Here is a 13,787-nt window from a genome sequence, read left to right as displayed (position 1 = left end):
ATATGGTTTTACTGTTATGTGTACTAGACCCACCCCAGTTTGGGGGGGGGTTTGAGTGGGAAATTTAGGAATATTGTTCATATGTTGATTCAACTCTCTCCTTCTCCTGTACTCTGCAAGCAATAGCACTCATGCTGCCCTCTCAAGTGTATCCCATAAACTATTTCACTCTCTAATATTATCTCATGGAACACCAGGAGCCTTAACTCTTACATTTAAACGTAGCCTTATGCACAACTACGTTAAAGGAAAACTATACCCCCAAATTAATACTTGAGCAACAGTTTTTATTTAAATTAAGTGGCATATTAAAGAATCTTCCCAAACTGGAATATATTGCTCATTTACATCTCTTGCCTTGAACCACCATTTCGTGATGGTCTGTGTGCTGCCTCAGAGATCACCTGACCAGAAATACTGCAGCTCTAACTGTAACAGGAAGAAGTGTGGAAGCAAAAATCAGAACTCTGACTGTTAATTGGCTCATGTGACCTAACATGTATGGTTTGTTTGGTTTGTGTGCACCGTGAATCCTAGGATCCCAGGGGGTATAGATTTCCTTTAAGAAGCATGCACCTTCTATTCTGCTATAGGAAACTCACCTGACAGGACAAAAAATCCTCTCCCTAAAAGACACGGGGGGTATCTATTCTAATTAGGAAAAACACAAAAATTTTCTCTGAACCATGGTTTTACAGACCACAATGGTTGCCATATTATTCTTTACTGCACTCTATGCAACAAATCCATAACTATCATCATTGTGTATATACCCCCGCCATACACAATGGACCCACAGGCTAATCGCCTTCATTCCCAAAACACGGGTCAGATTAAATTAGCACAATGCTCCAGCTTGTAATTGCCTGGAGATGAAAACACTAATAGGGGAGTGAATACATCTTCTACTCAAGCACTCAGCAGTACTTTTCAAGGATTGATCTAGCATTGGTAACTACCGATGTCCTCCCCTTATTGATAAAGCACAGTTTTTACCTTGTATTCTAAGACCATTCTCCACTCCTGCTCTCCTCCTCCATTGGTCCACCTCAGCGGGTTCAAGACTGTGGAGACTAAGATCCCTTTGGCTGTCTAATGAATTGGTACAAAGAGGGTCAACTGTGCAGTAGTTACAGACCTGAAACTCCTAGTATAATAGTTTGTGACGTACTACCAAAAGCTATACCAGTCCACAATACCCCACCCTAATAACACACTCTTTCCCAAGGACTCCCTCAGCCAACCTATAAATATCTTCCTCCTTCGTTTGTAGAAGCCCTCATTGTTGTGGTTCCAAAACTGGGTAACGACCCAGTGAAATTCATACCGGCCAATCTCCCTCATAAACACAGACGCTAAAATTCTTGCATAAATACTGGCCACATGACTCCAATGTTACACTGTCGATCTCATTCATTCATCCGGATCAATCTGGCCTTATGCTGGGCAGATCCACCAAGATTAACATAAAAAGACTATACACCAACATTTCTTCATGAAAATGAAGGCACTAGAGCAGCAGCCTCTCTTGATTCTGCAAAGGCCTTTGTTTCCTTGGGAGATCCTTCACAGATTTGATCTAGGTGACCACCATCAGGGGGGCTTAGGGGGTACAGTCAGAATGGGCCTAAATGGTTGCATGGCTGTGTGGCACTTTTTGGATTGGCTGGGCCCCCTAACAGCGTGTGAGCAAACCCGAAGCAATGGAGCCAGGGCCAAAACCATCCCAAAGCAGCGAGCAGCAGCTCCCACATCTGCAGTTATCTTTATATCTAAGCCAAGACCCTGATTCCACGGGACTGCTAGAATCATATAGACTCCTGCAGACCACAAGACCAGATCTCTCCCTTTCCTTTATACAAAGGATGGTATTTCATCTAATACTTTAGACATAAAGGTAACTACAGATGTAAATTCTGTGATTTCTATAGTACTTTGTGAGCACAAATCTCAATTGTCTGTCTAAAGGGGTTATATATTATACTTGCTCCTGTGCTTCACAGTATGTGGGGAAAACCACACTCAGTGCTTGTGAGTTTCGGAGCTTATATAAGCAATTGAAAGGAAAGCTTTTAAGTCCGGTTTGGCTAAGAATGTTCATGAGAATCATGATGGAGTTATGAGTATACACTTCCAAATTCTATATAACTAAATTTTCAGATAAGAAGGGTTTATTTGGATAAGAGGCTATTGAAAAAGATGCCTTTTGGATTTATCATCTTAACACTTGAACCTCTAGGGGGAATGACTAGGGATTGGGAACTATTGTGTTTCTATTAAATATTGAGTATTTCATTCATTTATGGATTTGTTTTCCTTTTTCCTGTGTCTGTTTAAATGCTCTATATATTAATTTTTAACTGGTAAATTGTGGTATAATATATCCACTGGAAGGGACATTATCAGGGTTATATTTTTATAGGTGTGTACTTCCTGATGTATTTATACATGTGTTCTGGAGGGGTCATGAGATTCCGATGAAGTGGCGTGACACCACGAAACATGTTAAGGGGCAAATTAATTTTTTTATGGTCAAAGCTGTCAAATTTGAATGGGGAGTTATTCAAATTCGATTTGAGTTTTTAAAAAAATTCGAGATTTATCATGGCCTTTTAAGAACGGAGGGAGGGAGACGTCCAGGGATACATTTTGAGTTGTTTGCAGCCTTCCTGACATTCAAGTTTTTTTTCGGAGAAAACTTAATTCAATTTGAGTTTTCAGGTCGATTCCATTCATCAGAATTTAAAAAAAATTATTTTTTTAATAAATTTTGTTTTGTCAAATTTATGGGATTTTAGGGCCCGCTAAGTGTGTTGTCCCTATAGCGTGTTGGATCATGTTCTTTTCAAAAGGACAATAAAGAATTCATTATTTTAATATTGGTGTTGTCACGGGTGCTTCCATGCAATGCTGCTGTTCATGATTAACCTGCGTTGTGTTGTACAGCTATGAATTATAGCAGAAAGATATGTGTAGTCAGTAATTTTCTCTTCACGAAACAATTGTGAAAAATAGTTTATTGTAAAATAATGTGTAAAATATTTTGATATGTTTAATAGTGTAAATAGTGGTAAAATATTTAATATATTTTTACAGGGATGGGACCTGTTATCCATTAGAATGTTCGGGACTGGGGGTTTTCCAAATAACGGATCTTTCTTGTAATTTGGATCTTCATGACTTAACGTCTACTAGAAAAATCATGTAAACATTAAATAAACTCAATAGGCTAATTTTGCTTCCATAAGGCCTAATTATATCTTAGTTGGGATCAAGTACAAAGCTACTGTTTTATTATTATAGCAAAAATAATTTTTTCAATTTTGGATTATTTGGATAAAATGGAGTCTTTGCGGGATTGGCCATTCCGTTTTTGGACTTTTCTGGATAACTGGTTTCCAGATTACGGATCCCAGTAAAAATGTTTCCCCCTTCCACCCGCTAGTTTGCATAATGTGACTCCCTCATTCTTACAATCTGTGTTACGATCTATCCTCCTTTCCCCTGTTGTAATCACCACAAAATTGTTTAAGTCCCGTCTTCTCTTTCACTTTGGCTTAAAGATTTTTTTTTTTTTCTTTGTTTTTTTTCCGATCTCTCGCGGGTTGCATCAAATTCAGCTTGAAATTTCTAATGACTAAAAAATGATCTAGTTCATAGCATGTTGCTCGTTACTGAAGAAGCAGCTGAAACAAACCTGATCTGTTGACAGAAATGATGTCTTGTCAGCGTATCATCTTTCAAATCCACGCTGGGCTGGTTTTTAAAAGAAAAATGTCATTGTAGTGTTGTGATTCATTCCAACATGTTCTCTGTAACAAGTAAATGTCAACTTTCTCCAGACCCAAAATACAGTTGAGCCTCTCTTTTTCTTTTTTTTTTAAATGAGCTTGTCGGTTGCCTTGGGCATACTTCATACTGGCTACAATCCGTAAAAAGTGAAAGTATTTGTAATATATTAGAATTCTGTTACTTCTTAGGTTAATATGTTGAAAGGCACTCAACCCAAGATTAATATTCAATTAGCTGAGTTCTTAAGCATTTTTTATAATGTTAATCAAAGTTCTTTTTTTTTTCCTAGAATCCTGAGCACTCTACCTTAATACTGAAACTGGATATGGCTGGACATTTTTACCTGCAAAATTTTGAAATATGGTTAATATTTGGGACTTCTTTGGTTCAATTGTAAAACATGGACTTGATATATTGATATACTATATACTATATATATATATATTTATATTTATAGTTAGAACCCCCATTTTTGATCCTGATTTTTAAGTTTGATGGTGGTACCTGCTTGTCTAACAGTCTTAGTTGTGTCTAGCTCTTATACTCGAGTTTCCCAGTTTTCGTAAGTAATTAAGGTATACTCGGTCGGCTTATACTCGAGTATATACGGTACAAATTTTAAGAAATGTATTTCCCTTTTTCTCTTTATATTAAACAGTAAGCTTTTACATCGATCCCATACTTAGATATAATTAATCTTTATGGAAGCAGAACCAGCCTTCCTGGGGTTATCATTATGTTTTACATGAATTTCTAGTAGACTTAAAGAGAAGGAAAGCTACTGAAGCAGTTTACTGCAATAGATAAGCCACAAAAGGTGCAAGGCTATAACACTAATTTAATCTGCAGAATGCTTTACTATACTTGAGTAAAACAGCTTTTTGAAACGTGTTCTCTGTTTAGGATAGCAACTGCCCTATTAGCTTGGGTGTCATCACTTGCTGCCTGAGTCTCTCCCTGCTCGCTCATCAGCGCTGGGCTCGGATTACAGCAAATGGGGGAAGGGAGGAGACAGATTGGAGAAGGAGCAAACTGAGCATGCTGAAGGCCGTCCCCTGGAGGTGTAAGCTGAAAACCGGAAAGTCTGATACAGAAGCCCATGAGTACACAATAGAAGGAAAGAATGTGCTGTTTCTTTTGATAGAGGACTCAGAGCAGCATTACTTTGAGGGTTTTTACTGGTGTATTTATATAGACCTTTCTGATAAAGCTTTACTTAATTTTAGCCTTTCCTTCTCCTTTTAAGGACTGTTAAGGATCCAAATTACGGAAATGATCTATTATCCTGGAAAACCCAGATCCTGGTCATTTCTGGATAATAGGTCACATAACCTGGTAACCTTGTACTTGATCAACCTAAGAATAATTATATCCTTACTGAAAGTTAAACTAGCCTTTTGTGTTATTTAATGTTACATTGATTTTCTAGTAGAGCTTAAGATGTGCCATAGACCGCAAAGATCTGAATCGTTAAACGAATCGGATTCATGGTCGGACATAATTTCCGTACGATTGTGGGTCAGGGGCAGAACATCGGCTTGATTGTTCTTTCTACTTTATTGATCGGAGATTGTTAGTGGCAGGTCGGGAGATGGGAAGTCTGATCGGAATCTTTTGCGTTCTATGGCCAGCTTTAAGGTATTGAAGACCGGTTTCTGAAATACCAGACGTCCGAGCATTTGATTAAAATAGTTTTTTCTTTTTTTCGCAGTCAAGAATTAATGGTGGACGCTTCAGCAAAGAACGAGTACTATGCTTCACGCCTTCACAGAAAATAACTTCATAGTGCAGACAAACCAGTGTTCAAGAAAATGCAAGCAAGACTCACTGTGAGTTGAGAGAAATATTTATTTTATAAAAGAATTTATAAAGGGAAACTGGGTGGGTATTACAGATAAGGGCTCGGCCTTCTTCCATAGTGGTCCATTCGCTTTGGTACATGATCGGTCGTGCCTGGTAAGTTTCTGTAGCAGATCACCTAGAAGGTATTTCTTTAAACTGTTATCCCAATAATGTGAACCTGCCATACTGTCCAGTGTATTTTTTATGTTAAAGCCTTTTCCCTTTACTCCATTGCATCTTTCTAGAGACTAGTGATGGGTCGAATTTATTCGCAGGTGCAAATTCGCAGCGAATTTGCAACCATGGCGCTGAAACAATTCGCGCATCCAAAAAAAAAACTGCTGCGGCATCAAAAAAATGAGACGCCAGCAACCATTTTGCGACTTTTATTTTTGCCTTTTGGCAAAGGTACAACGGCGCAAATTCGCCATCACACTACTAGAGAATTGTAATCTGTTTATGGAAGATTTAGTAGGGCATAAAAGTCATGATAATGTAATACACTGCACTGTCCCATTTAAAATGCTCAAGCTCTCATTGATCATTTACTGTATTCAATCTTTTTAACTGAATTATTGATCTTGTGAAATGTGATTCTGGTTTTACAGGCAAATAATCATTCTTTTTTTTTTCTAAATGGATTCTTCAACCATCATATTTAGTTAAAATTGTTTTTTAGATCTGTTGGCAGACTTTTTTTTCTTAACTTTTCTTAATGGCAGGGACTAGTAAATGATAAAAAAATGTGTTTACAGTATGGGATAGTTATTCGGAACACCGTTTTCCAGAAAATCTCAATTACTTACCATAGACTCCATGTATCCAAATAATCCAAATTTTTAAAAAAGGTCTTTTTCTCTGTAATAAATGGAACCGTACCTTGTACTTATACAACTAAGAAATTAATTCAATTCTTATGGGAGCAAAACCGCCTATTGTGTTTATATAATCTTTTAACATGATATTATCTAGTCGACTTAAAGTCAACGCTTCAACCGACATAAAGAATTGTATAATAAAAGTCCTTTTCAAATTAAACATGAAATCCATTTTTATTTATTATTAAACATTCATGAAGCTGTTGTAAGTTCATGGGATGGACATCAGGTCCCCCAATTATGGTGCACAAACAAGATTCTGAGAGATGCAAGGCTTGTCTTAATAACAAGTGTCCACAAAATAGCTCCTATAATTATGAATTCCCCAGACTGAAGGAAACCAGATTCAAATAATTTATGTAGTGGTAATTAAAAAGTTCATTTTGCTTGAACTAATGTGATAATAGGATTTTTAAAATATATTTTTTGGGTGACAGGTCCCCTTTAATGCATGAAGATCCTAAATTACGGAAGATCTGTTACCTCGAAAAAACCAAAGGTCCGAGCATTCTGGAATTAAACAGATCCATACCCGTGTATAAATATTTATATGAATCTTTCATTTTGTACTTATTTCGCTTTAATGTTTAGGTGGAGGAACCAATGCTGAAATGGGCACGGGATCAAATAAAAAATTAAGAGTCGAAAGAAAGCTGCCTTGCTGGAGGATTGGTCCCTGGAACCCAAAAGTGGGGGTAGGTTCAATTACAGAATATATTTCCACCAGTAATTAAAACTTATTCCACCAATAAACTGAAAAGAAACAAGCTTTTTTTTGTGGAGAAGAAACACATTTTCCCATGGATTTTGATTCCCAATATAAACAAGTTTCTATAGATGAAACACACTTATTACCCTATAGGGGCAGATTTATCAAGTGTGAGATTAGCACTCGCCACAAAAAATTCTCTTTCTATTGATTCATATATAATTTTTAAGAAAATCATATTTAATCAATGGAGTTCATTGGAAGTTTCTTGGTGAAGTCCTGAGACATTCAAGTCAACCCCTCCAAATGAAAACCCAGCATCCATACATACACCCCTCCCTACTTTTAATTAAATTCTATATACCCATACTAACTATAGAGCTTAGTATCACAATAGCCTTTGATATTATGTCTTACTTAGTTTTAACCTTTCCTTCTCCTTTAAGTTAACTTTTAGGATGTTATAAAATGGCTTATTATAAGCAACTTTTCGATAGGTCTTCATTACTATTTTTTTAAAGTTTTTGCCTTCTTCTGATTTTTTAGATTTCAAATGGGATCACAGACCCCATCTAAAAACAAATGCTCTGTAAGGCTACAAATGTATTCTTATTGCAACTTTTTATTACTCATTTTTCTATTCAGAAACCCAATTGAAAATTGCCTCAGAATATCACTCTCTACATCATAATAAAAGTCAACTCGAAGGTGAACAACCCCTTTCATGTTGACGTTTTTATACCTATTAATAAATGGTAACGGAAAAAGAAAAAGACAAAAAATCTTTTAGCAACAAACATGAAACACAAGGATTCAGTTATTTCGAGTCAGAAACCGTTTTGGGTATCTGGGGTCGGAGTCACCAAAACTGACTCCTAATAACTTTAAATACAAGCAGTGAAAATAATCAAATTAGATTTAATAACTTCTATGAAGGAAGATTTGGCATAATATACTCAAATACTTCAGTTAATTTTGGATTATATTTAACAGTTACTCTACAGCTATACGCTTATATTTAACTTTGATTTTGAAATCAAAAAGGCGTGGTTTATATTTTTGAGCTTTGAAAGTGATAACATGCCTTGTATGTTGTGTACTTAACTTCTACATTCAACCCTGAAAATACATCAGCATATTAATAACAGAGGAGTTGGAGTTGCCATAAAGCGAGGAGTCGAAGAATTTTTGTAGCGACTCCACAGCCCTGGTTACTTGATACTATTTTAGATCACTAATAGATACTTTTCCAAGGCACAGAAGCAGGAAGAAGTGTTGGTTCAGGAATCTGTGGAATAAAGGGTTTGATTCACTGATTTAATCAGGGCACTGATAATTTTTAAAGTGATAATGACACCTTTGGTTCATTGATTAGATATTTTCTTTAATAGCACAAATAACTATAATTACCGGACGAAATCCATCATTTTAGTAGAATAAACTTTTGTGAACAAGCAAAAACATTAGATCTTTTTGTTCAGTAATCTGCCTTTTTCTTAACCAATCAGCACTAGCAAATTTGGTTTGAGCTATGGATATATAAGAGTTCTCAGATGAGGAAACGCATAATAAAACTCCTCTCTTGCATAGCTACTCTTTTTTATGTTTCAACTCACTTCCCTTTACTTGATTACTTATGCCTTCCCTGCACCAACAATCTACTTCAGCACTGTGGGTTAATCTTGCAAGCAGTCCTAGCATGGCCTGTTCCATTCCGTTGTGCGGGGGGGGGAAGTAAACAGGCAGGCAGACAGGCAATTGACACACAAATAATCGAGCATGGAGGGAGGAATGAGTTAAAAGCACCATTATAAAAAGGAAAATGGCAGCACATAGCAGTACAGGGGATGAGTTGTATAGTGTTGTGAGGAAGCAGCAGCGCTGACATAAGCAAACTGTGAGCTCTGACCCTGTGTGATCACATAGGGGTATCAGTATAAGCCGCCAGATTGTTCTTGTCAGTCAAGTGTATATGTTCCGATTTGCAAGCCCTGATTGGCAGGGACTATTAAAACATGTATTAGCCTGGCATGCTCATAAATCAATAGTGAACTCTGTCCAACAGAAAGAGTTCAAATTGAGGGCAATGGTCTTAACGGAGAACTATTGTGAAAATGAAAATGTAATATAAGCTTCAGCATAGTGAAATCAGAAATGTTCTAAATACAATGAAATAAAAATTCTGTATTGTTTCTGAAATAATCAAGTTTATCTGCACTATTCCTCTCTTAGCATCTGTTTCTCTTCATTCTTTATTCATGCAGCAGTTGGGTGTCAGATAATCATTGACAGTTAGATCCAATGTATTTTATAGAGGGGCTTCTTTTGCCTAAAAGATGCATTAGCGTTCACTCTATTAAAATCTCCAGACATAATGTCTCTCTACATGCAGAATTTGTGCAAAAGGCATTTATTTTGTTAGATTTTGTTTGTACTGGTATCAGTTGTTCGACTGAGCTCTAATACATCTACTAGGAAAGGAAGCCCCCCTATAAGATATATTGGATCTAACGGTCAATGAATATCTGACACCCAACTGCTGCATGAAGACAGGATAAAGAGAAACAGATGCTGAGAGAGGAAGTGAAGAAAGACTTTATTATTTCAGAAACCATGAAGAATATTTAATTGACTTTATTTAGAAAGTTTATTTTCAGTATGATGAAGCTTATATTAAATTTTCATTTTTACAATAGTTCTCCTTAAAGGACATACAGGTACATTGTGATGAAGAATTTATGTTATTATCCCTTTAAAAATGTATCATCATGTGGTTTATACAGTTTCCTTCCAGAAATTAAAAATAATACAGCGGTGTAGCTAATTAGTGGAGTGGTAGAATTAGTGGATTAACTTTGATATGTGAAACATAGCAGGCCCCCACAGAGTGAAGGGGCTAAAGTACAATATCAGTGCAAAGTTTGAAGGGTGAAGTGGCCATCGGTAGCAAAAAAAATATCAGCAAAATGAAAATTCCCAGGGACACCGCCAATTTTCTAAAAGGCGTAGAGGTCAATTTGCCAGTAAATTAATGTCTGACGAAGTTTGCACGAAGTGTGGTGGAGCCTTCCGAGGCAAAAATTTGCCCTTATGAGGGGATTTGAACATGCAAGTATCAAGAGGTACAATTGAGCCCCTTAGAAAAAAAGATCAGGAATTAAGTTAACTAACCTCATATTTGACTTTTTCACCAGCCTTTGCTCTTTTCAAGCGTTCCAAGGCTTCCTTGCGGCCCGACTTTTCTGTTTTTTCCCGCCGTGAACGAGATGCAGCGAAACTTCCGGAGTCTGACATGTCTAAATGTAAAAACAGTGCAGCAAATGAGAGAAATCTTCTTATACTGAAAGATACTCTTCATACAATAGACTCAACGTGTACCTTGTTTCTGCCATTTCCATCGTACACATGCAAATCTAGCTACTCCATAACCTCCAAAGAATGAAAATAAATAGAGACGGTTGCCAGGTCTAATTTTCAAAACCAGCCAAAGTCGCCTACAAAACCAGCCCAAAACTAGCCAAGAGGCTCGTCAAAAGTACCACAAAAAAGTACATGTGCAGCGGAAAAAAAGGTCTTAAAAAAATTAAAATATGCCTTTTTAAAATATTCACTCTTTCGCAAATTTTTCCATGAAGCAAAATGTCACAGCGTAACTTCTACACAAGAAGCATGCTGGGAATTGTAGTCTTATATTTAAGGGAACCTGCTGGGTACAAATGTTATCCCCAACAAATGTGCCAAGCCTGAATCTCCCAATGCATGTTGGGTAATGTAGTTTTTGTTTAACAATTTGCCAACTGCCAAGTTTAAAGGGCACCTATTGGGTAAAAATGTTATCCCCGACCAAAGGTGCGGGCTAATAGAGCCTGCATTCCAGTTGGAGATACTCCTGGAATGTGTACTGCGAAGATGGCTGGTACATTCCTTTCTGCCCATAGCAGTATCCTTTGTGCTTCGGCCAGAGCCGTTTGGCTTCTTGTGCCCCCCTGGTGGTTTATGTAGGCTACTGCTGTCATGTTGTCTGACTGGATTCTCACCGGTCGACCCTTTAGAATGTGTGTCCAGTGGGACAAGGAGAGCCATATTGCCCTCAGTTCCAATATGTTGATGGGAAGAGATCTTTCCCCTGGGTTCCATTTGCCCTGGACAGTGTGTTGCTCCAGTACTCCTCCCCATCCTTGTAGGCTGGCATCTGTTGTTACTATTGTCCATGCATGGTCGGGAAACAATTTTCCTGATTGTAGTGTGGATGACTGGAGCCACCATTTCATTGATGCTTGAACTGGATCCGTTACTAGAATCCTGCGGTCTAGCTCTGTACGCCTCTGTCTCTGATGCCGTAAGATCAACCTCTGCAGTGGTCTTGTATGTCCCTGGGCGTACGGTACCGCTGGGATTGATGCTACCATTGTCCCCAGCGCTCTCATGGCTACTCGTAGTGGTATGTACTTTTCCTTCTGAATGATCATCAGTCTTGTGTGAAAGGCATCTATCTTGGCAGGTGGGAGAAAAACTTTCCCCAGTGAAGTGTCTATCAGAAGGCCTAAATATTCCCTCCGCTGTGCTGGTGTGAATGCTGACTTCTGGTAGTTGATGAGCCAACCTAATTGAGTCAGTCTGTCTACTACTGTCTGTAGGTGACTTGTGGTTAGGGAGCAGGACGGAGTCTTGACAAGTAGGTCGTCTAGGTACGGTATGACTCCAATGCCTTGGAGTCTCAGGTCTACTAGAGCTGCTGCCATAACCTTTGTGAAGACTCGCGGTGCTGAGGATAGTCCGAAGGGAAGTGCCACAAATTGCCAATGTTCGCCTGCAGCGAAGAAACGAAGGACTCTGTAGTGGTTGGGATGTATCGACACGTGAAGATACGCGTCTTTGATGTCTATCACCGTCATGTATTCCCCCATCTGTAGTGATAGTAGGACCGACTATACGGATTCCATTTTGAAATGCTGTCTTTTGACGTATTTGTTTACAGCCTTTAGATCTAGCACAGGACGATAGGATCCGTCCTTTTTGGGGACTATGAACAGGTTGGAATAGAAACCTCTGCCCCTGTCTAGCTGCGGGACCTGCTGTATGACCCCCGAGGATGAAAGGTCCTGGATAATCTTTAGAAACGCTGATCGCTTTGGCTCTTTTGAGGGAATTCGTGACATAAAGAATCTTTTTGGTGGAACTTGTAAAAAGTCTATTAGGTAGCCGTGAGATACTACCTTCAGTACCCAAGGGTCCTGGACTCTCTGTTTCCACACCTCCCGAAAGTTTCTTAGGCGGCCGCCTAGTAAGACACCCTCGGGGGTGGGCACCTCTTCATGCAGAGGTGGATTTCTCCTGGGATGGTTTTGCGGTGTTTCTGGTCGCAGACCAGTTGTTGCTCTGTTTGCTTGGATATCTGGGTCGATTGTACGTCTGGTGCTTTTCTGTTTGTGTTCTCTGTCTCTGGCCTTGACCTTGACGAAAGGGCCGCAGAAAAGGTCTCCTCTTGAAAATGGTGCGCTTGGGTCTGTTTTGTGGTAGCAGGGTACTTTTACCCCCTGTTGCCTGTGAGATTATCTTTTCTAATTCTGCTCCGAAAAGCTGTTTTCCTGCAAAAGGAAGGCTGACCAGAGATCTTTTTGATGTAAGATCCGCAGACCAATTCTTCAACCATAGGAAACGTCTTGCTGCAATGGATTGTGATGAAGCCCTGGCAACTAGTTTTGCTGCATCAAGTGCTGCTTCACAGATGTAAGAGTTAGCGTCAGCAATCTGTGATAAAAGTAGGTCTGTAGACGGGTCCTCAGACCCAATAAGTTGTGCAACTTGTTCCACCCATATCTCCATTGCTCTTGAAACCCAAGCTGTGGCAAAGATCGGTTGTAGAGCCGCTCCTGCCGCTGAAAAAATGGCTTTACAGAAACCCTCTAATCTCCTGTCTATGGGGTCCTTAAAGGAAGCTGCGTCCGCCACTGGTATGGTTGTGGCCTTCGAAAGACGCGACACTGGCGGGTCCACGGCTGGTGGGGAAGACCAGAGTTCGGTAACTTCCGTAGGGAAGGGATAAGTCTGTGAAAAACGTCTAGACAGTTGAACCTTGCGGTCTGGAACTTTCCATTGTGCCTTCACTATATCATCTAGATGTTCATAAGCTGGGAAGACATATGAAGTTTTCTTCTGCTTCTTAAAAATGTTCTTACTTGGTTCTGCCGTAGCTGAAGTGTCTTCTATATTTAGGGTTTGTAGAACCATCTGAATCAGTGATTCTACCTCCCTTTGAGATCTGGGAGTATCCTGTTCCTGATCTGACTCTTCGCCTGACAACACTTGTCCCTCTTCTCCTGAATCCTCCTCGTCTGGGGATTCGGAAGATGGAGGGTGAGGGCGCTTGGAAACCGTCGCCTGTGCACTCATCCTTTGTGGTTGATTGGAAAGGTGCTCTAACACCCTGTCTAAGGTTTCTGGAATTCTGGCTAAGTTCTGGAGTCCTGCCAGTGAAAGAGAGAGTTCTCGCACCAATTCCGAATCCGAGCTCAATTGAGAAGCCGAAGCTATCGCTGAGCTGGGTTGTAGGGTTGCATTAGGCA

General features: G+C 39.1%; 1 protein-coding gene across 1 annotated transcript in view; it reads left to right on the top strand.

The window, feature by feature from the left end:
- The window catches only part of LOC121400439 (DNA polymerase alpha catalytic subunit-like), a 110,374-nt gene that overhangs the window by 43,604 nt on the left and 52,983 nt on the right, over positions 1-13,787 (top strand). The gene's annotated exons all lie outside the window — the stretch shown is intronic.

This window comes from Xenopus laevis, chromosome 2S (genome assembly GCF_017654675.1).
Source record: "Xenopus laevis strain J_2021 chromosome 2S, Xenopus_laevis_v10.1, whole genome shotgun sequence".
NCBI classification, from domain to species: Eukaryota; Metazoa; Chordata; class Amphibia; order Anura; family Pipidae; genus Xenopus; species Xenopus laevis.
Note: the sequence above shows the minus strand (reverse complement) of the source record. Positions and strands in the feature narration are given on the sequence as shown.